This window comes from Ovis aries, chromosome 8, assembly GCF_016772045.2.
Source record: "Ovis aries strain OAR_USU_Benz2616 breed Rambouillet chromosome 8, ARS-UI_Ramb_v3.0, whole genome shotgun sequence".
Classification (NCBI taxonomy): domain Eukaryota; kingdom Metazoa; phylum Chordata; class Mammalia; order Artiodactyla; family Bovidae; genus Ovis; species Ovis aries.
Window position 1 is genome coordinate 31,667,200 of NC_056061.1, and position 27,818 is coordinate 31,695,017.

A 27,818-nucleotide genomic window follows, 5' to 3' on the forward strand; every position below is an offset into this window, starting at 1 on the left:
AGAGGAAATTCCTGATGAATCTGAACATTGAAAAATCAAGGAGGCTTATTTGATCAAGTGCAGTAGAAAAGCTTTTGTATATATATGGGCTTCCCAGGTGGCCCAGTGGTAAAGAATCCACCTGCCAATGCAGGTGACACAGAGACACAGGTTCAATCCCTGGGTCGGCAAAATCCCCTGGAGTAGGAAATGTCAACCAACTCCAGTATTCTTACTGGGAAAATTCCATGGACAGAGGAGCCTGGCGGGCTGCAGTCTATGGAGTGGCAAGGAATCAGAAATGACTGATCAGCTAACACAGTAGTATTACTGCTAAAAGTCTAGAAAGCTAATTAGTGATCTTTTAAAAACTAAATTGAATGAAGCTTGAAACTTCTAATTCAATTCTTAGAATATAAACAAATACGATGTTATTTTTTTAAAAAGGAAATTCACACGTGATACAGTGTTAGTAACTAAAGTACAGAATTTGTTCAAATTTCACAAAACTTTGTGCTAGTGTCCATTATTTGTCTTCTTATCTTATTCAAGATTCTACATTGTATTTAGTTATACTAAGCAGCTTCAGCTGATGCAACAAATTCTGATAAATTCTCTTTTCATTTTTATTCTGGTACAAATACTTTAAAATTTTCCTTTTAGAAAGGAAAATTATGGCTTCTTGGATATACCCATCACTTAAAAGTGGACTTAGTTTCCAAATACATGGGATTTTAAAAGTATCTTTATTAATTTCTTGTGTCGATATTAATTTCTCATTTAAGTGTTTTCTTCTCTGCAATCATCCTCTGTGTGTTTTCAGTCTTCTAATTTTATTGAGGCTTTCAATGGCTAAGTCAAAGATCTCTCTTGGTAAATGCACTCGAAAGTATGTGAGTTATTTTCAAATATCTTTTGATATTTATTTCTAACATAATTCCACAATGATAAGAGAATAGACTCTGCATGATTTCAATATCTTTAGACCATGAAATTTTTGCACCTAGTTTTATGTCTCTGGATATGTTCCAATGTCTCCTGGTTTATAATCTATGGGAACTTGAATAGAATTTGTATCCTGCTCTTGTGTGAAAATTGTATATATCTTAGTTATGTTGAATTGGTTCATAGTGCTTTTCAGATCTACTATATCCTACTTTTCTGTCCATATTAATTTTTGAGATTTTTATATTGAAACTCCAACTGTCTTAATTTATTCACTTTAAAAAATGGTAACATATAGTAGAACTATGTGTAACTTTGTTCTGTATTTTCCAACTCTCTTATAAATGTGTTACCATACTTTCATAATTTAAAAACAAAAATTTAAAGAAAAAAAAATGTCAGGAGGCTTAGAAGATACAGTCAGAGAGATGGTGAAAATCCAAGAGTAATGTGGGGGAACCAGAGGGAAGAGAGTATTTCCAGAAAGAAATGGTAAAACCTGTTTTAAATGCTCTGCTGAGAAATCAAGTCCAATGAGGCATGGAAATTGGCCATTGGATTTAGCAACATGAGGATCATTTGTAACTGGAGTGGAGGAGGGGAGAAGGAACACCAAGGGAAGACCCTTGCAAATTTCCCTAGAGAAAATAAAGTGGCTGAAACCTCATGACAATGATTTTTTCCTACAAAAGTATAGATACTGGGAAGGACTTGAGGAAGAAGAAGGTCTAAGTTGTTGCAAGAGAATGACAGTGAGTAGAAAAACATTTCAAGTTCTGGGGTAAATTTTTTTTAAGTTTAGGTGGAAATTATCCAAATTTTCCATTGAATAAAAAGACTCAATATTGCAAAGATGTTAAACCTCTTCATCTCTATCATTATTTTTGATCTAAACTTGAAAGTGAAAGTCACTCAGTTGTGTCCAACTCTTTGTGACCCCATGGACTGTGGGAATTCTCCAGGCCAGGATATGGGGGTGGGTTGCCTTTCCCTTCTCCAGGGACTCTTCCCAACCCAGGGATCAAACCCAGGTCTCCCACATTGCAGGCGGATTCTTTACCAGCTGAGCCACAAGGTGGGTGGTGGACGGCGAGGGGTAGAGGTGGAGGGTGGGATCTAAACTTAATTATTACTAAAATTACAATTATATTACACATTTGCAGAGGGCTTACTGTGTGTCCAGCACTGGCTTAAATGTTCATCAAACTCTAATCAAAATTACAAGTTCAGGGAAACTTGCAAAATGACTACAGTTTATCTGGAAAATAAACACACAAGAATAGCAAAGAAAATTCTGGGAAAGAAAGTAAAGAGTACAGATTAACCAACTGTAATTGTGGTTTGTAACAATGGAGAGCTCTATGGAAAGAATTGAGAAATAAACACAAGTTTATGCAGAGTGACTTCGATAAAGCTGGGATTTCCAATCAATGGAAAAATAGATTTACAATAAGAAGTTTGGGACACCTAGATAGCCATTTGGAAAATGATAAGGCTAGATTTCTACATAATTCCTTAACCCCAAATTACATGGATCGAAGGTGTGAATGGAAAAAAAAATCAGCTATAAAAGAACTAAACATAACCTTTTAAAATATAGGACAGTATTCATCATTGACTTGGCCAAAACACACACTCACGCACACACACACGATGCCAGAAGTCAAATGTTAACTGGAGGAAACATTGTCAATTTCTAAGACAAAACATTGAGCTTTCATAGATCAACTGAAAATATGACAAGCCCATTATAATAAGAAGGACAAGAGGCAGACAGTTCAGGGTAAAAAAATACACACAGTTAATCAACCATGTGAAAAGATGCCAAAGTTTTGCCACAAATTTAAAACAGAAAAATTTAAACAACAAACTGATAGGACTTTTTACTTATCACATGAATTCAGTTAACATTATTTTTGAGCACTTCCTAGATGCCAGGTGTGTTTAGTATTTTTAAGTATATTTCACATACTTTTTGTGAGCATATTTTCCATAATCTGCCAATTTTTCCTAATATGATCAGTAGTTTGAATGGAAACATGCTTCTGAAGAGCTTGATAATACGTGAAAGGTGATTTTTTTTACATAAGTCAGACTTTTAGCAATCTTGTTTATATGCTTAATTTGATTAACACACTCTTTTTTGCAGAATGCACAGTCTTCAAAAGCAATCTATTTTTTTTTAATGCTCACAAAATTGCTTCCCTCCCACATGATTATATTTTATAGAATTGACAATATTTCTGAGCATTCAAACATAACGTTGGAATTCTGAAAGCAAACCAAATTTGAATCATAACCACTGACTCATCTATCACAGAAGGTAAGAGGAGCAGTTGATGTAGCTAGCATTCTTTCATCTCTTCATTTTTTCATTCAACAAACATTTCTTGTATCTCTACTCTGTGCAGCCACAGAAATAGGTGCACGGGATACCATAATGGACAAGAGAGAATTCTTACCCTCAGATTTTACCATCTAACTAGGGTTACATAAAAGTTAACCTGCAATGATAATACTCTGTTGTAAGAACTTGCATTTAAGTACCTGAAATCTCCCCTCACTTCCATTCCTTCAATCCAGGAACAGTGTTGTGTTACTGAGGGTGATAAGTTACTTTTGTGACTATACTAGATATACTCATTTGGGGATGCTTGAGGCACCATATTTAAAGTATCTTTTTAAATAATGTGTGACACCTAAATGTAGTTAAATCACAAACTTCCTCTAAATTAATAAAACTAAGCTTTTTTGGCAACATGGAAGAGCTATTCCAGATCTAAATGAATCGTTAGAAATGAGTAAATCATAGACATAACAAATGCTTGGGGTTGCCATTTCCTTCTCCAGTGCATGAAAGTGAAAAGTGAAAGTGAAGTCCCTCAGTCCTGTCAGACCCTCAGCAACCTGGACTGTAGCCTTCCAGGCTCCTCCACCCATGGGATTTTCCAGGCAAGAGTACTGGAGTGGGGTGCCATTGCCTTCTCTGATAATTAAGATAAAATGTATGTTTAAAAGATGTATTGTAAATCTCAGAATAACCCCCAAGTATGTCCATTTGTCTTTGTCAAAAATTACTGGAAAGAACCAAAAGAAATAATCAACTGTAATTCCAAATAGTCTATGCTTAAAAAAAAACCCACTAAGCTGATATATACTTTCTTGGGTAGTGAGGACGGGAACCTCATAGTATAAACTAGAGAATTAAATTAGTTTCACAAGATATTTTACAGAATTCCTGAATTATATTAGATTGAATCATTTGAAATTGCCAATATTTAATTTTTTTACCTAAAAAATTGACAATTTCATGTGGTTCACCCTAATAGCAAGACATTATTTCAATTCCTAAGAAGAAACCTTTAAATAATGCACAATTTATAGAGCTCTCCCTGCAGGCAACTTGCTGTTCTAAGCCCTGTCTGTCATCAGTCCAAGGTCTTTACCTGGGGCCCATAGGCTCCTCCCAAACAGTCCAGACTAGAATTGATGATCTTTGAGCTCAGATGAAAAAAACTGAAATATTTGTTTTCCATAAAGCTTTAACTGGAGCTTAGCATTTCTTTCAACTGTAGATGCAAACAGCAAACTTTGGTGATGTTAGCAGCATCTTTGTTTTTATCACAAGTAGAAACCACAGATATTTTCATATTATATTACAATTATTATAGCTGTCTCAAAATAACACATATGCTTATCATAAACTTGAAATTTCCTATTGATATTAAACCTGCTTTTAGATATTATTTAATGTATGTATTACTAATCATATATTTATTTTTTAAAATATTAAAAAACTCTCAGATTGGTTTGCTTTATAGTATTATATATTTTATTTTATGTATTTAAAATATATTATTCTGAAAACAGTTTCGAAGGGCTCTCCCGGGTTGTCAAAGGGGTCCATGACACAAAAAGTTAAAAAAAAAAGTTTTTTTAAAGCATTTTATTGTTGTAGCCACTCATACCAGTAGTAGGAGATATTGCCACCCCCTGTGTACAGAGAGGAAAGGCTGGGTCACTTGCTGAAGGTACACAGCTAACAGCACAGCCAGTTTTCACCGTGAGTCTGGCTCCAAAGCCTAGGGTTTTAACTAGGACCTTCAGCTCCTCCGGAAATTTCCAGGTGACCAATGGAGATCATAACGGTTGAGATGTTGATGGTGATCATCAAATAATGCTTGTGTGAACCTGAAAATATTTCTCTAGTGCTGCAGCGAGGGCTATTCAACAACCCACCTGAAAAGTGTTGTCCAAGGCAGTCATAGCTTTACAACACAGACTAGAAAGTGTTAACTAAATAATGAGCATGGGCTCTGATCATTGCAGTGCCGAGAGGGTGAAGGCCTGAGACTCAGAGAAGGATATGTCAGAGAGGGGCACACCTGGCACATAGAAGGGTGACAGGGTTTGCGTGAAATTTATTTTTTACTCAGCTGGTGACCACTGTCTTCTTTTCCTACTTCTATTTCTCTTTCTCTCTTCTGCCTCCTTTCAGTTTCTCTTTAAGATTTCTACCCTACTTCTCCATATACTAGCCAACACTCAGCTTGAAATAGAGGGAAACAGGCGAGGTTAGAGCAGATGAAGTTCAGTTCAGTTCAGTCGCTCAGTCGTGTCTGACTCTTTGCGACCCCATGAATTGCAGCACACAAGGCCTCCCTGTCCATCACCAGCTCCAGGAGTTCAGGATGGTACATTTATACATTTATTTAGGATTCTGTTTTTTTGTTCGCTTTTGAGGTGTAATTGATGTATAACATGTTTATTTCAAGAATATAGCATGATGATTTGATATTTACATGTATTGTGAAATGATTCCCAAATGCCTTTCAGTTTTGCCAGGATGAATAGATATTGACAAATATCACCATCCCAAATTCCACTCTTTATTTATGTAATAACAAATGTAAATACGAAGACATTTTCACTTAGAAAACAGTGAGGATCCTCAGCGAACCTCAGCACTATAGGGACCTCCCTGCTGGGGAAAGACCCACTGGATTAGCGTGTTGGTGAGCACTCTCCTGTAGCTGTTCCTTCTCTTGATTTCCTGCTGTCAGGTTCCCAACAGGGTGCTGGTCTGTAGACCACAGTTCTGCATTTAGATGACCTATATTTAAATTCCCTCCTTAGCATCTCGAGAGAGATAGTCTTGGACAAATTTTTAATAATTAACCTCTTTGTGCCTTAGTTTTTTCATCTGTAAGTGAAGCTGATAATATTTCTTAGCAACAATGTTATAGGGATTAACAGAAATGTTTGCAAAGTAGTTGCCATATAGCTTAATACATGTAAGCCATGTTCATCACAACTGATAGAAATACCACGAATTTCTCAGTGCATTTGCTTTTCCTCTACAATCTCCGTGACACAAATGAATTCCACTTCAATGAGGAAAGGGAAGGTTCAGAGACTGAGGAAGCTGATATTTCTCCTGTCAATTATGGGTTTGCTGTGATTCAAGAGATTATGAAGCAAATATCCCCAGCTATTTGGTTAGACAGAAACAAAGGGCTAGAAAGGCTGATGCTCTCAGCAATAGAAGCATGCTTCCAGAAAGAGTCATCTAAGGTGGTATGAAACCAATGCCTTGGTTTTGAAGACATTATAAGTTTTCACAGTCATTGCTAGCATAAATGATTAGTCCATTTTGAAGCTATGGAAATTTGAGTTTGAGTTTTACTTTCATGCTGTACTTGAAGCTTTTGCGCCAACATCAGAGAATAGTTGAAACCATATAATAACTATGAACATGTAACAATTGAAGCCCCTTTTGAGGACACAAGATGGAAAGATTGGAAAATCAGGTCATTGAAACGAGCATTTACTATGTATCAAGTGCTATGTTGTTTTTCATATATTAACTCACCGGTCATCAGGATTAACTGCATGTGTGGAAAGTGCCTACCCTGCCCCCAGATCTCAAAGTTGTTCATACAGTTGACCCTTGAACAACATGGGTTTGAATCTCCCAAGTCCACTTATATGTGGATTTTAAAAAATATAGTTCTATGCCATCCTTGTATGTTGAATCTGCTGGTGCAGAACTACAGATACAGGGGAACTGAGTACATGTCCAGCCAAGCCTGACATGCTGCAGTCCATGGAGTCGCAAATGGTCAGACTTGACTTAGTAACTGAACAAGTTACACCTGATATTCAACTGCACGGATGGTTGACACCATTAATCCCCTCCAACTCCCATGTTGTTCAAGGGTCAATGGTATTCATTGTTATTGAATTTCACAAAACCACACAAGGTTAAAATCGTTATCAATTTTAACTTTATTAATAATGCCATAATCTTTGCTAAAACTGCCAGTGGCCACATAACACAGTGCTATAACAAAAATTAAGCAAAGATTAGAGAGGGACTAATTTGACTAAAAAGAACATGCTGATTCTTAGATTTCTTTTATAAGAATACATGGTTTCAGTAGACTCAGAACTTGAATTTGTCAAAGTCCACAGGAGGGAAGGTGTTATCTTTTTGTGCCAAACTCTAGGCTCACCAGACAAGGCACATTGCAGAAAAAGAAAGTCAAGAGGTTATCTCCCACAAACATTAAAAGACTCTCAATAGGCAGGGAATGGTGCTTTGGATGAAATTCTTAACGATCTTATCATTGGGCTAATGGTTTTAAAAGTGAACTTTTTCCACATTCATGAATCATTCTATAAATGATTGCCCAGATTGTAGTTAGCTGGGTATTAACTATTTCATAGCTCTGTGTCTATGTTTCCCCAAGAATCACCTCTTCTCAGAAAATAATTTTCTACATTAAATACTCCATACTGACTCTCAAAATTCAGCTGATCTTTGAAAGGTGCTTTGGCTCATTTTCAATAAAGCTAATCCCCAAAAAGTCAAGCATGGGTGAAAATGCACGACCTACATTGTTCATTTTCATTGCTGATACATCGTGTTTTCAATCCTAGATGTTATACCAAAAGATACTTTGCTTCTAAGAAAGAAGGTTCTACAAAGACATTTATTTTTCACTCAATCAGTAGCCTGTTGTTCCCTGGCAAAGTCAGAGAGGGCTTGCCCACTGGAGTGGTAGGGGTCAAACATCACTGAGAGTGCTCATGGGCAGCTCCCATGGTGATCACCATGCTGACAAACATCCCTCAAAGTAAGCTTGACAGGTGAATGAAGTTGCCACAAATTGGTTCAGTTGTGATGTTGAAAATTCTGGGCAGCTTTCTTTTGAAAGAGAAGTGTAAGCAGATATAGTAAATCACCACTTTAATTAAAAAGTAACCAAATATGCAAAATAATGCCTTCCCAGCATAGATACCCAAAGAAAAGCCAACTTACTTACCTCTCTAGGGTGAGCTTGCCTCGGTAAAACTTAGGACTGGAACAGTACATCTCTGTGAGGCCCCAGGGGCTAGAGTTGATTCCAGGGCTAATCTAATCCCATAGCACTTTGGAGACCTCACAGGTAGGTAAAATAGGAAAGGGAAATTGTTAAAGTTTTGAAAAGTTAGAATTCAATTCCATCTCTAGATCTTTTAGAGGACTGTTCACTCTTTACCCTCCAACTGAGATTTGAAATAGCGTTAAGAACCATTTTCTAAATAAAGAGCTGGGGAGAAAGGTCATGTTAACAAATGAGTATCTTGCAGCTGACTTGACATTCATAAAAACCGACCTTATATAATTTCACTTATGTAATTGGCTGAGCACCAAAGAATTGGTGCTTTCAATTGTGGTGCTTGAGAAGACTCTTGAGAGTCCCTTGAACTGTAAGGAAATCAAGCCAATCAGTCCTAAAGGAAATCCATCCTGAATATTCATTGAAAGGACTGATGCTGAAACTCCAATATTTGGCCACCTGCTGTGAGAAACTCGTTCACTGGAAAAGACCTTGATGCTGGGAAAGATTGAAGGCAAAAGGAGAAGAGGGCAGCAGAAGATGAGATGGTTAGATAGCATCACCAACTCAATGGGCATGAATTTCAGCAAGCTCCAGGAGCTAATAAAGGACAGGGAAGCCTTATGTGCTGCAGTCCACAGGGTTGCAGAGAACTGAACATGATTTAGTGACAGAACAGCAAATATTTACCAATACCTTTTATCCAGTGGACTCTGTGTACATAGAAATAGTTTGTCAAATCATGTTTTTTTTTTAAAAAAATACCCAATTTGGTCTAATAAAAGGCAAAAATAGCAGGATTTCTCTGATGTGTATCATCACCCTATCATCATTCCACTTTTAACATTTTTTGACATTGTGCAGATCAGAGAACACAAATAGCAAATTATTCCTCAAGGGAACTCTGAAGCAAGAAGAGATCATAGTCTATAATTCAGTCATGTGATGATCAACATAAAGCAACTCTTTAACCATTATTTCAAAGTCTTCAGCCAGTTTCGAAATCCTAAAGAGTCACGTTCATCCTTGGCCCAGGCATACCATTCACATTAGAATGGGTGGGATATCTTCAGGCAAATGGTAGTTTGTAGCTCCAGTTCGATGGGTTCTCTCTAGGCTTCCCTGGTAGCTCAGACGGTAAAGCGTCTCCCTGCAATGCGGGAGACCCAGGTTCATTTCCTGGGTCGGGAAGATCCCCTAGAGAAGGAAATGGCAAACCTGATTTGCATTGACATCTTAGGACTTGGTTTCCCATGCGCGAACTTATCTATCATACACCTTGACAAGTTTTCTGTCGCTACCACTCTGACTATGTAAGGCTTTGTCTAAAACTCTGCAGTGATAAGGGCTTTCATTCACATATGCTTTTTTTTTTTTAAACCTTAATTATTAGGTAAATCCAGAAGGAGCATTGTTAGAAAATGGTTGAACAGAGACTGGGAGTGTTTGTGGAGTACCCATTTCAGGAAAATAACTATCTGTGCTCACATAAACCAGGAAGCTGTAACCCTAATTCACCTTGTGGCCGGGGGCGGGGGGGTTCACTCATATTAGTGCTTTCCTAAATTCTCCATTCAAGAGCATCCACCAACTGACTAAAATTGATGCTTCGGAGAAAAGAGGAATAAATGGTACAGGGGAGAGGTTGTTTTGAAAAGATTAACCTGACTCCTAATGATAAAGTGGAGGGAAAAAAGAGAGAGAGCCGCAGATCCCAGCAAGTATGGCAACTTGTTTGCTGTAAGAATGTCTAAGTTAGGAAGTACAGTTTGCAATGTGAGTTTAAGTCTGTTCGTAGGAGACAGAAGAAATGTCAAGGAAGAGAACAGGGCCGAATTCCCAGGCAAGGAAGCACCAATGGCAGCTCCCAGGGAGGAGGGGTCAGAGTGAAGCCAAGGCTGCCAGTTTGTAGAGAGCGATAATAGCAACTATTATTAGTGATAATAACAATTACTGTCAGACTCTCTAGAGGTCATATGAACTTCTACAACATTGTTTGAGCACCCAGTACAAGATGAAGGATGGGTTAGAAGCTATTTGTTTCCCTCTTATTGATGAAAATCCTGGGAAAGGAAAATTCAGTAACTGGCTCATAGCATAGCTAGTACATAACAGAACTGTGTCTCAAACCCATCTCTTGGGTCCTATGCTTTTCCCAGGGGACCACACTTGTTGCAGTGACCTATTTTGTGATCTGTTCTGAGATAGAGCATTGATGTGTAAATCAAGTGGAATTGTGAATCTAACATCTAGACTAGTTAAGGAGAGAAAGTAGACATTAGACAAGATTTCCAGTCTTATAATGGCATGAATGTGGTACTCTTATTCTAGCTGCCTTAGAGGTGAGCTAGTGGAGGACAAGCTACTCACAGCCCTAATACCAGGCATCTGCCTGGCCCATTTCCAAATGAGAACACAGGAGGATTGACTATGGAGCTAGAAGGAATCAAAATATGTAGGCTGGGTGTGTATGTATAAGAGAGAGACAGAGAGCAACACTAAGAGGAAATGGTAGGGGAGAGTATATTTGCGTATTTTCTGCTTCCTAGTTTCTTCAGTGTGCTCCAAGAGCAGACAGACAGACTCAGGAATGGATCGCTCTTATATATTCACATTATACCTCGACTAATAAAACTGTTCTCTGGAGATGTCTTGAGTTTTACTAAATCTTTGTCTCCTCTTCTTCCACAGCTTTTCTCATACTCTGCACAGAGACTGAAAGCATAGCTGTGAATCCTGACTGACCACATGCTGACTGCCTCTATATTTCAGTGCGCTCATCTTTTCTGTGTTTGGGGAAATGTCCAGATAGATTAGCTGAGGTTGCGCCCAGCAGCAGGCCGCTGGGAAAGGGTAATGATTGTGGCCCTGCAGCTCGCGTCAGCTGACTTGTAAAATGTCCTGACAGCACACTATTGCATGTTGTAAAACTCTTGGACATGAGCTTAGGGAAAGCTTTTTCAGCCACAATAACACTCTGTGTGCCCGAAAGTTCTTTCCAGCCAAGTCAGTGGCATCAGTGGTAGAACGGATTTGCTTCTCAGGAAAATATGAAGCCAATGCCCGTAAAATCTAGTGTATACTGAAGAACCACATTTTAAAAAATAATGTTCACACCAATAACACTGCTCACTGTTATCAAAATTACCTCTTCTAGGTCTCCCCAGAAGTGATTTTTCCAGCAACAGGGAGAGGCTTGGATATTTAGAGGAATCCTCTATGCTGGTATTTAGAGGAATGGTCTGCACGTGCTGCCTCCATCGCCTTCCTTTTCATTTCTACTTTAAACTGACTCTCTTGCGCTTTTCACCTCCTCCCCTCCACTCCACTGAAAAGGCATCTCAGAGATGAGCAGGACTCTTCCCTTACTAAGTACAGCATCATTCTCTCAGTTCATGTTATACACTGTTTTTCCCTCTGCGTTGCAGACTCTATTCTTAAACTCTTCTCTAATCTTCTCAATGTGCTTTTCTGACCTCTCTTCATTCTCCAAGCTCATAATTTGATGATTCTTCACCTTCAAGTTCACAAACCTTAAGAATCTGATGGAGTTACAGACCCTTTTCCCAAACACACACAAAAAATTGACTGCAATGAGATACGGCCCACACCTAAAGGATGATAAATAACAACAACACGCAGTAGAATTCTCAGTTACTCCCACGCGTGCAAAGTCGCTTTAGTCATGTCTGCCTCTTTGCGACCCTATGGACTGAAGCCTGCCAGGCTCCTGTGTCCATGGAATATTCCAGGCAAGAACACTGGAGTGGGTTGCCATGCCCTCCTCTTCCTTCAGGGGACATTCCCAACCCAGGGATCGAACCCATGTCTCTTATGTTTCCTGCATTGGCACGTGTGTTCTTTACCACTAGAGCCGCCTGGGAAGCCCAGTCACTGCCAAGAAGAATGCAAAACAGAGTAACTTCTCAGGAAAACAGTTTGGCAGTTTCTCATAAAATTACATTTAGATTTGCCATACCCACTCCAGCAATCCCACTCTTAAGATTTACCCCTAAAAATAAAAACTGTTCCCACAAAAGTCTGTATGCAAATGTTTATAGGACCTCTATTTATAATCAGCAAAAACTGGAAGCAACCCAATTGTATGTCGAGTGGCGAATGGATAAACTGTGGTGTCTCCACACAGGGAATACTGCTCACCATAAACAGGAATGGACTACTGATACTCGCAACAACTTGGATAAATCTCAAGTTCAGTTCAGTTGCTCAGTCGTGTCCATCTCTTTGCAACCCCATGGACTGCAGCACACCAGGCTTCCCTGTCCATCACCAACTCCCACAGCTTGCTCAAATTCATGTCCATCGAGTTGGTGATGCCATCCAACCATCTCATCTTCTGTTGTCCCCTTCTCCTCCTGCCTTCAATTAAATACAGGAAGCCAAACTCAAAAATTACATCTTGCTACAATTCCATTCATAAGACATTCTGAAAAAACAAAAATATTGGGTTAGAAAAATAACTAGTTGTTACCCAGAAGCTAGTGTGAGGAGATAATTAACTACCTTAGCATACAGGAATTTTTGGACAGAAATAGGAATGCTCTAGGTCTTGATTCTGGTCATGGTTATACAACTGTATGTAGCCATCAAACTCATAGAACTGTACATGTTCAAGGATGAATTTTACTGTATAAATTTATACTCTAAAAACCTGACTAAAAAAAATTTGGGGGGGGGGCTCTGAATTTCAGGAGCATTCAGGGATGCCAAGGTAAACTGACTCCAATGAAATCCTCCCCTTCTTTCCTTCCTTTCCTCTCACTCTGTACCTTGTTCCTGGGTTCTCACTCTCTCTGGTGGCTTCAAACACATTCTCCACACTGATGACTGCCAATTTCATATCTACTGAGCTCCAATTCAAAACATTTACTGATAATTCAAAATTACCATGTCCTGCACTTACACTCTGGAAGAGTTTCTTTCCAGAACTGTACCTTCTCCTGTGTTTCCTACCTGCTTCATCTAATCACACTGTTCTCAGGACACTTTAATTGGACTTGTCTCTCACTCAAGTCTATGCTCTAATCTCATCAGTCACTAAGACCTGTTGATTCTACTTGTTAATTATCTCTCAGACAACTTTATCCCTTTCATTATATCTCTCAAGCTACTTTTCAAATCTATGCTGTTTAATCTCTTCATTAAATCTATATAATATCTCCCTTTATAATTAAATCCTTACATCTTCAACCCACACCTCAGTTCAGTTCAGTTCAGTTGCTCAGTCATGTCCGATTCTTTGCAACCCCATGAATTGCAGCATGCCAGGTCTCCCTGTCCATCACCATCTCCCGGAGTTCACTCAGACTCACGTCCATCGAGTCAGTGATGCCATCCAGCCATCTCATCCTGGGTCGTCCCCTTCTCCTATGCCCCCAATCCCTCCCAGCATCAGAGTCTTTTCCAGTGAGTTAATTCTTCGCATGTGGTGGCCAAAGTACTGGAGCTTCAGCTTTAGCATCATTCCTTCCAAAGAAATCCCAGGGCTGATCTCCTTCAGAATGGACTGGTTGGATCTCCTTGCAGTCCAAGGGACTCGCAAGAGTCTTCTCCAACACCACAGTTCAAAAGCATCAATTCTTCGGCACTCAGCCTTCTTCACAGTCCAACTCTCACATCCATACATGACCACAGGAAAAACCATAGCCTTGACTAGACGGACCTTAGTCGGCAAAGTAATGTCTCTGTTTTTGAATATGCTATCTAGGTTGGTCATAACTTTCCTTCCAAGGAGTAAGTGTCTTTTAAGTTCATGGCTGCAGTCACCATCTGCAGTGATTTTGGAGCCCAAAAAAATAAAGTCTGACACTGTTTCCACTGTTTCCCCATCTATTTCCCATGAAGTGATGGGACCAGATGCCATGATCTTCGTTTTCTGAATGTTGAGCTTTAAGGCAACTTTTTCACTCTCCTCTTTCACTTTCATCAAGAGGCTTTTTAGTTCCTCTTCACTTTCTGCCATAAGGGTGGTGTCATCTGCATATCTAAGGTGATTGATATTTCTCCCAGCAATCTTGATTCCAGCTTGTGATTTTTCCAGCCCAGCATTTCTCATGATGTACTCTGCATAGAAATTAAATAAGCAGGTGACAATATACAGCCTTAACGTACTCCTTTTCCTATTTGGAACCAGTCTGTTGTTCCATGTCCAGTTCTAACTGTTGCTTCCTGACCTGCATATAGGTTTCTCAGGAGGCAGGTCAGGTGGTCTGGTATTCCCATCTCTTGAAGAATTTTCCACAGTTTGTTATGATCCACACAGTCAAAGGCTTTGGCATAGTCAATAAAGCAGAAATAGATGTTTTTCTGGAACTCTCTTGCTTTTTCCATGATCCAGCGGATGTTGGCAATTTGATCTCTGGTTCCTCTGCCTTTTCTAAAACCAGCTTGAACATCTGGAAGTTCACGGTTCATGTATTACTGAAGCCTGGCTTGGAGAATTTTGAGCATTACCTTACTAGCATGTGAGTTGAGTGCAATTGTGCAGTAGTTTGAGCATTCTTTGGCATTGTCTTTCTTTGGGATTGGAATGAAAACTGACCTTTTCCAGTCCTGTGGCCACTGCTGAGTTTTCCAAATGTGCTGGCGTATTGAGTACAGCACTTTCACAGCATCATCTTTCAGGATTTGAAATAGCTCAACTGGAATTTTATCACTTCCACTAGCTTTGTTCGTAGTGATGCTTTCTAAGGCCCACTTGACTTCACATTCTAGGATGTCTGGCTCTAAGTGAGTGATCACAGCATTGTGATTATCTTGGTCATGAAGATCGTTTTTGTATAGTTCTTCCGTGTATTCTTGCCACCTCTTCTTAATATCTTCTGTTTCTGTTAGGTCCATGCCATTTCTGTCCTTTATCGAGCCCATCTTTGCATGAACTATTCCCTTGGTATCTCTAATTTTCTTGAAGAGATCTCTACTCTTTCCCATTCTGTTGTTTTCCTGTATTTCTTTGCATTGATCGCTGAGGAAGGCTTTCTTATCTCTTTCTTGCTATTCTTTGGAATTCTGCATTCAGATGCTTATATCTTACCTTTTCTTCTTTGCTTTTCACTTCTGTTTTTTTCACAGCTATTTGTAACCCTAACCATAACCCTAATTTGTAAGGCCTCCTCAGACAGCCATTTTGCTTTTTTTGGATTTATTTTGCGTGGGGATGGTCTTGATCCCTGTCTCTTGTACAATGTCACGAATCTCCATCCATAGTTCATCAGGCACTCTATCAGATCTAGTCCCTTAAATCTATTTCTCACTTCCACTGTATAATCATAAGGAATTTGATTTAGGTCATATATGAATGGTCTAGTGGTTTTCCTTACTTTCTTCAATTTAAGTCTGAATTTGGCAATAAGGAGTTCATGATCTGAGCCACAGTCAGCTCCCGGTCTTGTTTTTGCTGACTGTATAGAGCTTCTCCATCTTTGGCTGCAAAGAATATAATCATTCTGATTTCAGTGTTGACCATCTGGTGATGTCCATGTGTAGAGTCTTCTCTTGTGTTGTTGGAAGAGGGTGTTTGCTGTGACCAGTATGTTCTCTTGGCAAAACTCTATTAGCCTTTTCCCTGCTTCATTCTGTACTTCAAGGCCAAATTTACCTGTTACTCCAGGTGTTTCCTGACTACCTACTTTTGCATTCCAGTCCCCTATAATGAAAAGGACATCTTTTTTGGGTGTTAGTTCTAAAAGGTCTTGTAGGTCTTCATGGAACCGTTCACCTTCAGCTTCTTCAGCCATACTGGTTGGGGCATAGGCTTGGATTACCATGATATTGAATGGTTTGCCTTGGAAACGAACAGAGATCATTCTGTCATTTTGAGATTGCATCCAAGTACTGCATTTTGAACTCTTTTGTTGACCATGATGGCTATTCTATTTCTTCTAAGGGATTCCTGCCCACAGTAGTAGATTTAATGGTCATCTGAGTTAAATTCACCCATTCCAGTCCATCTTATTTCACTGATTCCTAGAATGTCAATGTTCACTCTTGCCATCTCCTGTTTGACCACTTCCACTTTGCCTTAATTCATGGACCTAACATTCCAGGTTCCTATGCAATATTTTACTTTGTATTCAGTTCAGTCCATCAGTCATGTCTTTGTGACCCCCTGGACTGCAGTATGCCAGGCTTTCCTGCCAATCGCCAAGTCCCAGAGATGCTCAAACTCAAGTCCATTGAATCAGTGATCCCATCCAACTATCTCATCCTCTGTCATCCCCTTCTCCTCCTGCCTTCAATCTTTCCCAGCATCAGGGTCTTTTCTAAGAAGTCAGTTCTTCAGATCAGGTCAGCAACAGTCTTTCCAATCAATATTCAGGATTGATTTCCTTTAGGATTGTTTGGTTTGATTTCCTTGCAGTCCAAGGGACTCTTAAGATTCTTCTCCAACACTGCAGTTCAAAAACATCAATTCTTTCATACTCACTTTTTTCATAGTCCAACTCTCACAACCATGCATGACTACTGGAAAAACCATAGCTTTGACTAGATGGACCTTTGTCAGCAACATAATGTCTTTGCTTTTTAATATACTGTCTAGGTTGGTCATAACTTTTCTTCAAGGAGTAAGTGTCTTTTAATTTCATGGCTACAGTCACCATCTGCAATGATTCTGGAGCCCAAGAATATAAAGTCTGCCACTCTTTCCGTTGTTTCCCCCTCTATTTGCCATGAAGTGATGGGACCAGATGCCATGATCTTCATTTTTTGAATGTGGGGTTTAAGCCAGCTTTTTCACTCTTTTCTTTCACTTTCATCAAGAGGCTCTTTAGTTCTTCTTCGCTTTCTGCCATAAGGGTGGTGTCTTCTGGATAGCTGATGTTACTGATATTTCTCCCGGCAATCTTGATTCCAGCATGTGCTTCATCCAGCCTGGCATTTTGTGAGATGTACTCTGTATGTAACTTAAATAAGCAGGGTGACAGTATACAGCCTTGTTGGACTCCTTTCCCAGTTTGGAGCCAGTTCATTGTTCCCTGTCTGGTTTGAACTGTTGCTTCCTGACCTGCATACAGATTTTTCAGGAGGCAGGTCAGGTGGTCTGGTATTCCCATCTCTTGAAGAATTTTCCACAGTTTGTTGTGATCCACACAGTCAAAGGCTTTGGCATAGTCAATAAATGCGAAGTAGATATTTTTCTGGAATTCTCTTACTTTTTCTGTGATCCAGTGGATGTTGGCAATTTGATCTCTGGTTCCTCTGCCTTTTCTAAATCCAACTTGAATATCTGGAAGTTATCAGTTCACATACTGTTGAAGCCTAGCTTGGAGAATTTTAAGCATTACTTTGCTAGCGTGTGAGATGAATGCAGTTGTGCAGTAGTTTGAACATTCTTTGGCATTGTCTTTCTTTGGGATTGAAATGCAAACTGATCTTTTCCAGTCCTGTGGCCACTGCTGAGTTTTCCAAATGTGCTGGCATATTGAGTGCAGCACTTTCGCAGCATCATCGTTCAGGATTTGAAATGGCTCAACTGGAATTCATCGCTTCCACTAGCTTTCTTCATAGTGATGCTTCCTAAGGCCCACTTGACTTCACGCTCCAGGATGTCTGGCTCTAAATGAGTGATCACACCATCATGGTTATCTGGGTCAAGAAGATCTTTTTTATATCGTTCTTCTGCATATTCTTGCCTCCTTTTCTTTATATATTCTGCTTCTGTTAGGTTCATATTGTTTCTGTCCTTTATTGTGTTCATCTTTGCATGAAATATTTCTTTGGTATCTCTGATTTTCTTGACGAGATCTCTAGTCTTTCCCATTCCATTGTTTTCCTCTAATTCTTTGCATTGATCACTGAAGAAGGCTTTCTTATCTCTCCTTGCTGTTCTTTGGAACTCTGCATTCAAATGGGTATATCTTTCCTTTTCTCCTTTGTCTTTAGCTTCTCTTCTTTTCACAGCTATTTTTAAGGCCTCCTCAGAGAACCATTGTGCCCTTTTGCATTTCTTTTTCTTGGGGATGATATTGATCACCACCTCTTGCACAGTGTTATGAATCTCCATCCATATTTTTTCAGGCACTCTGTCTATCTCAGGCACTCTGTTTATCAGATCTAATCCCTTGAATCTATTTGTCATTTCCACTGTATAATCATAAGGGATTTGATTTAGGTCTTACCTGGATCGTAAGTGGCTTTCCCTACTTTCTTAAATTTAAGTTTGAATTTGCCAATAAGGAGTTCATGATCTGAGCCATTTTGTATTGGGTATAGCCAATTAATAGTGTTGTGATAGTTTCAGGTGAACTCAAAAGGACTCAGTTGTACATATACAGGTATCTATTCACTCCCACTCTCCCCTCCATCCAGGCAGCCATATAACATTTAGCAGAGTTCCCTGTACTATACAGTAAGTCCTTGTTGGTTATCCATTTGATATATAGCAGTGTATACATATATCAAATAGATAACCAACAAGGACTTAGCAGTGTATACATGGAGAAGGCAATGGCAACCCACTCCACTACTCTTGCCTGGAAAATCCCATGGACGGAGGAGCCTGGAAGGCTGCAGTCCATGGGGTCGCTAAGAGTCGGACACGACTGAGCGTCTTCACTTTCACTTTTCACTTTCTTGCATTGGAGAAGGAAATGGCAACCCACTCCAGTGTTCTTGCCTGGAGAATCCCAGGGACGGGGGAGCCTGGTAGGCTGCCGTCTATGGGGTCGCACAGAGTTGGACATGACTGAAGCGACTTAGCAGCAGCAGCAGCAGCAGCAGCAGCAGTGTATACATGTTGATCCCAAACTCCCTAACTATGCCTTCCCCGACTCTTCCACCCCCGACCCACAGCAGGTATAACTTCGTTCTCTGAGTCTGTGAGTCTCTTGCTGTTTTGTGAATGAGTTCATTTGTATCATTTCTTTTTAAATCCCACGTATAACAGATGTCACATAATATTTCTCCTCTTTGGTCTGACTTATTACACTCAAATATGACAATCTCTTGTTGTTGTTGTTCAGTCACTAAGTCATGCTCGACTTGGTGACACCATGAATTGCAACAGGTCAGGCTTCCCTGTCCTTCACTGTCTTCCAGAGTTTGCTCAAACTCACATCCATTGAGTCAGTGATGCCATCCAATCATCACATCCTCTGTTGCCCCCTTCTCCTCCAGCCCTCAATCTTTCCCAGCATCAGGATTGTATCCAATGAGTCAGCCTGCATCAGGTAGTTAAATTATTGGTGCTTCAACATCAACCCTTCCAATAATATTCAGGTAGATTTCCCTTCAGATTGACTGGCTTGGTCTCCCTGCAGTCCAAGGGACTCTCAAGAATCTTCTCCAGCACCTCAGTTCAAAAGCATCAGTTCTTTGATGCTCAGCTTTCTTTATGGTCTAACTCTCACATCTGTACATGCCTACTAGAAAAGCCACAACTTTGACTATATGGACCTTTATTGGCAAAACGATGTCTCTGCTTTTTAATATGCTATCTAGGATTGTCATAGCATTTCTTCTAAATAGCATGTGTCTGAATTTCATGGCTGCAGTCACCATCTGCAATGATTTTGGAGCCCAAGAAGATAAACTCTGTCACTGTTTCCATGGTTTGCCCCTCTATTTGCCATGAAATGATGGGACTGAATGCCATGATCTTCGTTTTTTGAATGTTGAGTTTTAAGCCAGCTTTTCCACTCTCCTCTTTCACCTTTATCAAGAGTTCTTCTTCCCTTTCTGCCATTAGAGTGGTATCATCAGCATATCTGAAGTTGTTGATATTTCTCCTGGCAATCTTGATTCCAGCATGTGCTTCATCCAGCCCAGCACTTCCCATGATTTACTCTGTACATAAATTAAATACCAGGATGACAGCAGAGAGCCTTGATGTACTCTTTTCCCAATTTGGAACCAGTCCATTGTTCCACATCTAATTCTAACTGTTGCTGCTTGTCCTGCATACAGGTTTCTCAGAAGACAGGTAAGGTGGTCTGGTATTCCTATCTCTTAACAACTTCCCAGAGTTTGTTGTGATCCACATAGTCAAAGGCTTTCACGTAGTCACTGAAGAACATGTAGATGTCATCTGAGCCGCATTCAGTTCTAGGTCTTGTTTTTGCTGACTGTATAGAGCTTTTCAATCTTTGGCTGCAAAAAATATAATCAATCTGATTTCAGTATTGACCATCTGGTGATGTCCTTCTGTCGAGTCATCTCTTGCATTGTTGGAGGAGGGTGTTTGCTATGACCAGCGTATTTTTTAGCAAAACTCTGTTAACCTTCACCCTGCTTCATTTTGTACTCCAAAACCAAACTTGCCTGTTATACTAGGTATCTTTTGACTTCCTTCTTTTGCATTCTAATCCCATATGATGAAAAGGACAAGATGGTCAGGTCATGGTGGATAGTTTTGATGAAATGTGGTTCACTGGAGAAGGGAATTGCAAAACACTCCAGTATTCTGCCTCAAGAACCCCATGAACAGTATGAAAAGGCAGAAAGGTGTGATACTGGAAGATGAGGTCAAATAGTTGTCCAATATTTTATTGGGGAAGAGTGGAGAAATAGCTCCAGAAAGAAAGAAGAGGCTGGGCCAAAGTGGAAACAACACGCAGTTTTGGATGTGTCTGGTGGCAAAAGTAAAGTCCAGTGCTATAAATAGCAATATTATATAGGAACCTGGAATGTTAGGTCCATGAAACAAGGTAAATTGCACATGGTCAAGCAGGAGATGGCAAGAGTGAACATTGACATTTTAGGAATCAGTGAACTAAAATGGATGAGAATGGGCAAATTTGATTCAGATGACCATTATATCTACTACCGTGGGCAAGAATCCCTCAGAAGAAACAGAGTAGACCTTATAGTCAACAAGAATCCAAAATCCAATACTTGCTTGCAGTCTCAAAAATGATAGAATGATCTCGGTTTGTTTCTAAGGCAAACCATTCAGCATCACAATAATTCAGGTCTCTGCCCAACCAGTAATGCCAAAGGAGCTGAAGTTGAATAGTCCTGTTAAGACCTACAACACCATCTAGAACTAACACCAAAAATAAAGATGTCCTTTTCATCATACGGGATTGGAATGCAAAAGTAGGAAGTCAAAAGATATCTGTAGTAACCAGCAAGTTTGACCTTGGAGCACAAAATGAAGCTGGGTGAAGACTAACAGAGTTTTGCCAAGAAACCCACCGATCATAGCAAACACCCTCTTCCAACAACATGTGACAATCTCTAGGTCCATCCAAGTTGCTACAAATGGCAATATTTCATTCCTTTCAATGGCTGAATAATACTCTGCTGTATATATCTACCATATCTTCATTATCCATTCCTTAGTTGATGGACATTCCCTAGTGGCTCAGTGGTAAAGAATCTGCCTGCAGTGCAGAAGCTGCAGGAGACACAGTTTCAATCCCTGGGTTGAGAAGATCCTCTGGAGAAAGGAATGGCTACCCACTCCAGTATTCTTGCCTGGAGAATCATATGGACAGAGGAGCCTGGTGGGTTGCAAAGAGTCAGACATGACTAAATCAACTTAGCAGCAGCAACAGCAAATGACTAGAAAAATATTTTGTAATTTACAGAGTCAAAGACTAATTAAACATCGAGGTTTACATATTATTCAGTGTGAAGTTAATGGACCTTGTTATTTTCATTAAATTGCTACAGGATCATTTCCTAAATGCTCTGTTTGAAAAAAACAGAATGAACAATTTAAGAATGAAAAAAAAAAAACTAAACTAAACCCTTTGAAATCTTCCCACAGCCTAGAATTGAAATAGTGAAATTGTTGTTACAAGGATTTATAGAACATTCTTTGGAAAACTTTAATCATTGTGGCTATGATCCTCCCCATGGTTTTTAACACTGAAAATGGTGTAACTAGGCCATGCCATTTTGAGAAGTCACCTCCGTTTGGAAGAGGAAGACCGCTGATTGTGGTTTTATCTTATTCATGTTATGTAACATGTTTGGTTCTGGTTCAGCAAAAGAACAAGTTTATTCAAGAGATACATATTTTGGGTTCTTCACACTCTTTTTAAAATGATTGCTTTTTAAAAGATGTTTTTAATATAATAAAGCGTGTAGGTTTGATGCCAATAATAATGTCAAAAATCTAAAGTATTTGTCAAACTTGAGTACTTTTGCACTTAAAAAACTCCAGAGGTTTTCCTTTTTATATTCGCTTCTTTGGGGATTATTTTCACAAAAGATCCAAGATCTAATAGCTACCTCATTTATAGGACAAAGACGACAAAAACATGATTTCACTGGTCACCAGAGGGTTTGTGGTTTTAGCTACAGACCTTATGACAAAAGGAAACCCTGATACCTGGGTGGGATGAGGACTGAAATACGAGTGGATCTAAAGTGAATTGTTCCATTACTCTCCCCCAAATGTATGGACTCGGGAAACATTTCAAACATCCCCACACCAGCTTGCAGATTTTATGAGCAAAGAGAAAGTGGGATTCTTAAAAACACAAAGTAATGCAGACATATCTTTGGCTGCCAAAACAATACTTCAGACGAAAGGTTAAATGCAGTGAGAAAGCAAGCAGCAGGGTTCCCAGAGAACCAGATGCTGCGATGAAAACGCATCTTGTGTGGATTTTACTCCAGACATCAATGTACTCACTGAACCTTTGGGGAGGTGAGAGAAAAATAGAAATTAATAATTTCCAGATTCAAGGCTCCAGGGCACACGCTGGTCCACTGGTGATTAGTCAGTCTTTATTTTCTCTTCCTGTTCAGTGTCTGTGCTAAATTGTGTTTGTAAGATTTGTTTAAAGCAGCTGTTGTTCTTTCCCATTATTCTTTCGAGATCAGCTCCTTCTCTGTGGTGGTAAATTGAGCATTCCTTCTGAATTGGGGCTGAACTGGGGGATAACAATTTGAAGAGCATTGGGTTGAATTTGGAGTCAACACTATAGAAAACAAACACCATGTCTAATGATTGCTAGTAAGTACACAGAGCAAGAATCTGCACACAAGAGCCCTCGAACAATTAGTTTGTAATAAAAAATAAACAATAATATAATCATAAGAGTTCTTGGGAATTCAACATGCCATATGGCTCTGGTAGATCAGTCTGGTAATGACAATTGCTTCTCAGTTAATAGTAGTTTTATTATTTTAGCTAACAGCACTCTCATCAGAAAACATTTTAGAGTACTTATTTTTGCCATAGTCAAGAGTAAACAACTGACCACAAATCTTTGTATTGGTGTTTTAAAAGGGAGAGATCTGTATTGTCTTATTATTGTCTAAATGGTGAGAGAGAAAATCAAAATCCACAGACCCAAAAAACTCAACGCTGTGCTCTCCTGGGCTAAAATCATGTTCTTAAACGAATTTAAGTGACTTTAGGCAGAGCATGTATTCCCCAATTTGCCAACCACTCCATGTTACTTTTTAATTTCACATGTTCTGTCACCTTCTTGGCCAGTAAATATATTTGAGGTTTTTTTTAAATTTTTATTGGAGAATAGTTGATTTACACTGTTGTGTTAGTTTCTGCTGTACATACAGCAAAGTGATTCAGTTATACATAAACATATATCCAGGTGTCTCAAGTGGTAAAGAATCAGCCTGCCAGTGCAGGAGCTGCTGGAGATGCGGGTTTGATCCCTGGGTTGAGGAGATCCCCTGGAGGAGGACATGACAACCCACTCCAGTATTCTTGCTGGGATAATCCCATGGAAAGAGAAGCTTGGTGGGCTATATAGTCCATGGGGTCGCAAAGAGTCAGACACAACTGAAACTACTGAGCACATACATATACCATTCTTGTTCAAATTCTTCTCCCATGCAGCTCATTACAGAGTATTAAGTAGAGTTCCCTGTGCTATGTATATGTCAATCTCAATCTCCCAATTTATCCCCCCACCTTTCTACCCTGGTGACCATAAGTTTGTTTTTTACCTCTGTGACTCTTCGTTTTTTGAGTAAATTCATTTATACCCCCCGTTTTTTTAGATACCATGTAAAAGTGATATCAAATATTTGTCTTTCTCTGTCTTGTTTCACCCAGGAAGACAGTCTCTAGGTGCATCCATGTTGTGACAAATGCCACTATTCCATTCTTCTGTTTCACAGCTGAGTGATGTTCCGTTGTGTATACGCACTACATCTTCTTTACCCATTCTTCTTCTGATGAACATTTAGGTTGCTTTGCGTTTGAGTTTATTACCCCTACCCAGAGCATCATGAGACTTACTAACATGAAAGTGATTAGTATACACTTGTGAGGGTACTGATGGGTTCATTGATTAAAGGCTACTGTAGTAACATAGACAGGACATCTATGCAACAAGACTGATGAATGAAAGGTTTTTAGAATAGGAGAATAATCACAGATACTATACAAGGGAAACAGGACACCTTCCTAAAAATGAAATACTTTTGGACTCAGAGGGAGAGGGAGAGGGTGGGATGATTTGGGAGAATGGGAATTCTAACATGTATACTATCATGTAAGAATTGAATCGCCAGTCCATGTCTGACGTAGGGTGCAGCATGCTTGGGGCTGGTGCATGGGGATGACCCAGAGAGATGTTGTGGGGAGGGAGGTGGGAGGGGGGGTCATGTTTGGGAACGCATGTAAGAATTAAAGATTTTAAAATTTAAAAATAAAAAAAAATTATTCTAGAAGCCTAGGAACTGGGTCTGAGGTAAAATATGAATAAAAATTATACACCAGAGATGTATAAGAATATCTTTTGAAAATCTTTCTTATTGGGCATGTACCTAATAGAATGCCGGATCCATACCCTGATTTAGGATAATAAAATGATAGGTAAGTTCAGTTGGTATACTTCTGATTATCACTGGCCATTCAAATACACTTGCTCTGTGCTGAGAAGTGTCTATAAATTTTTAATTTGTAATATCAGGTCACTTGCATCTGAATCAAAAATTATAAACAAGGATAGAAGAGAAGTATCAATGTAATAATGAAAAGGGTAATTTAACACTTTATTAGCACCTCCAAAGAGGTTCAGTTTCCACATTGGAAGAGAAAGTCTTTAGACTAGTTCCTGTTACAAATAGGGGATGGGGGGCTCAGCAGTATTAGGGATTTTTCAGAAAGCCCTAAAACCAGTTTTATTTTCCTTCAAGTTTTATTTTTGAAACCTCAAGTTTTCCAAAACATTTTACCCTTAACTTAAGCCTTTGTTTTCCAAAGGAAATTTAATTTAAAAAACATGTTTTTTCTAACTAAGTTCAAGCTTGTATTGTACAAGACAGATTTTTGTTTAAAATTAATTCTTGTTTGCTTCTAGTACTACAAGGGAAACCAAATTGAAAAGGCTGAGCTAGTGCATTTTCAGAGTTGAATACAACATAAGCTAAAACATTTCAAATTCTCTTCTCACTTCAGATTTTAAACCATTTAATTTCTTTTTTGGGTTACTATTTATATGATTTCCAGGATATAAGTTTAAAAACATACCAATAAGTAAGAACCTAGAAAAGATATAATGGAAATGTTGTTAAAGATCACTTTAGGAAGGTGTAAATAGGCAAAATCTGTTGGCAGAATTTCTGCTGAAGGTTTAATTTGGCAAAATCTGTTGACAAATCTCTGCTAGTGTCTAGGGTATCTCACTGGAGAAGGAGTAGAAGTAGCACTAAGCCCCCAGTGTTAGAAACCTCTGCTGAGATGTGAACACAGTGCCAAGCAAACGTCATATATCTGGGAGAGGAACTGCACATCCTAACATCTCTGTTTGTTTCCCGTTATTTTACCACATACCCTGGTTGTGATGAAAAGGCATAGTCATGGATCATGGTAGAATTGCTCTGAGAAAATTTTCTTAAACTGAGAGCCTTTTAACATTGTTTAATAACTTCTATCCCTGCCTCATTCTCAAAGTCAATACACACACAACCTTTCTGATCCATCCATTTACTAAAACGTCTGACATTTGTTGGGCATCGGAAGTGTGTCAGGTCCATCCCAAAAACTCTATGATAGATGAGCCTCTCTAGCCCCTAGAAAGTTACAACCCTATAAGGGAGGTAGACACACAAGTTATCACAAGGAGATGAATCAAAGCTGTATTAGAATGAAAAAATTATCCCATCATTGTGTATCTCAGATATACAGGCTTCTTAGCACTATTTCAAAAGCACACGAGGGATTTCCTTGGTAGTCCAGTGGTTAAGACTCCATGCTTCCAAAGCAGGGGGCCCAGGTTCAGTTCCTGGTTGGGGAACTCTAAAATCTCACAAGTAGAAGGTGCAGTTAAAAAAAAAAAAAAAAGCACATGGATCAGCTGTAGATTTGGGGCCAATCAACATGTCCCATGAGTTTGCCAGTTTGGAGGTACCAGGACAACTCTCTATGGACTCTGTGGCACGATCCAGCAGAGGTCCTCACTCCTGAGCATCATTTGACTGAGCTCTGCTCAGCATAAAAGAACCCACCCAACGCAGCTTCTTTGTGACCACAGGTAGAGGAAGATGCACTGAATCACCACAAAGACAAAATGCAGAAGTTTGTCTTTGACTTTGCAACCTACCATTTCTGCTTCCTCTTCACGCTGTCAGAATCACGTTCCCTCCCCACTTCAGAACACAGTGTGTGCCTTCCCCCAACCCTCTCCTTAAACATATCAGAAAAGAATCCATCTTTGGCAATATGGTAGTATGTTGGCTGCCACCTGTAGAATACAGTTTTCTTTTTTGGCCTCCGAATAACTAAAGACTTTGCTGTGTTGCGAGAACATCACATTTTGTGAGTCTTTGGGGAGGAGAGGTGGAGGAGAAGGAGCCAGATGCTCTCTCCCCACACCGCGATGTCAAGGAGCTGGCATGAAGCAGGGACCGTGAGGCAGGACCAGCTTCAGGGGCTGCCAGAGCCAGCAGAAATGGCATCAAGTATCCAGTGACTGAGATGTATACCTTGCCACTTGATTGTCATGGTGTAAGTTGATCCTTACACTGTTATCTGTTGAATCAGATGCCCTAAAAGCTGTTGAAGCCTAACCCCCATATCTGTGAATGGGAACTTATTAGTAAATTGTCTTTGTAGATGGTCAAGTTAAGATAAAGTCATTAGTGTGGGCCCTATTGCCTTTACAGTTCAATATGACTGTATCTTTATTTTTTAAAAAAAAGGGAATTTGGACACAGAGACAGATGGGCACACACACAAAAAAACATTATGTGAGTATGAAGGCAGAGACTGGATGATGTGTCTACAAGCCGAGGAATTCCAAAGACTGACGGTAACTACCAGAAGCTACGAAGGAAGCAGGGAAAAGATCTCCACTCAGCCTCAGAAGGAACAAACCCTGCTTACACCTTCCTCTCAGACTTCTAGCCTTAAGAACTTCGAGATAATAAGGGTGTTGTTTAAGCCCCAAGTTTATGGCATTTTGTTGAGGCAGCCTTAACAAACTAGTGCATAGACTTTTACCCTACCTGGTTTACCAGCCTTTCTGATAGTTCGTTGAGCTACTCAGTGTATGTAATCATTTCCTTTTTTAAAAAATAATTTGTGCACAGGCTCAATAGTTGCAGTTCCCGGGCGCG

At 39.5% G+C, this 27,818-nt stretch overlaps 1 protein-coding gene across 11 annotated transcripts in view; it reads left to right on the top strand.

Annotated features, from left to right (window-relative positions):
* The window catches only part of PREP (prolyl endopeptidase), a 584,413-nt gene that overhangs the window by 248,458 nt on the left and 308,137 nt on the right, over positions 1-27,818 (top strand). The gene's annotated exons all lie outside the window — the stretch shown is intronic.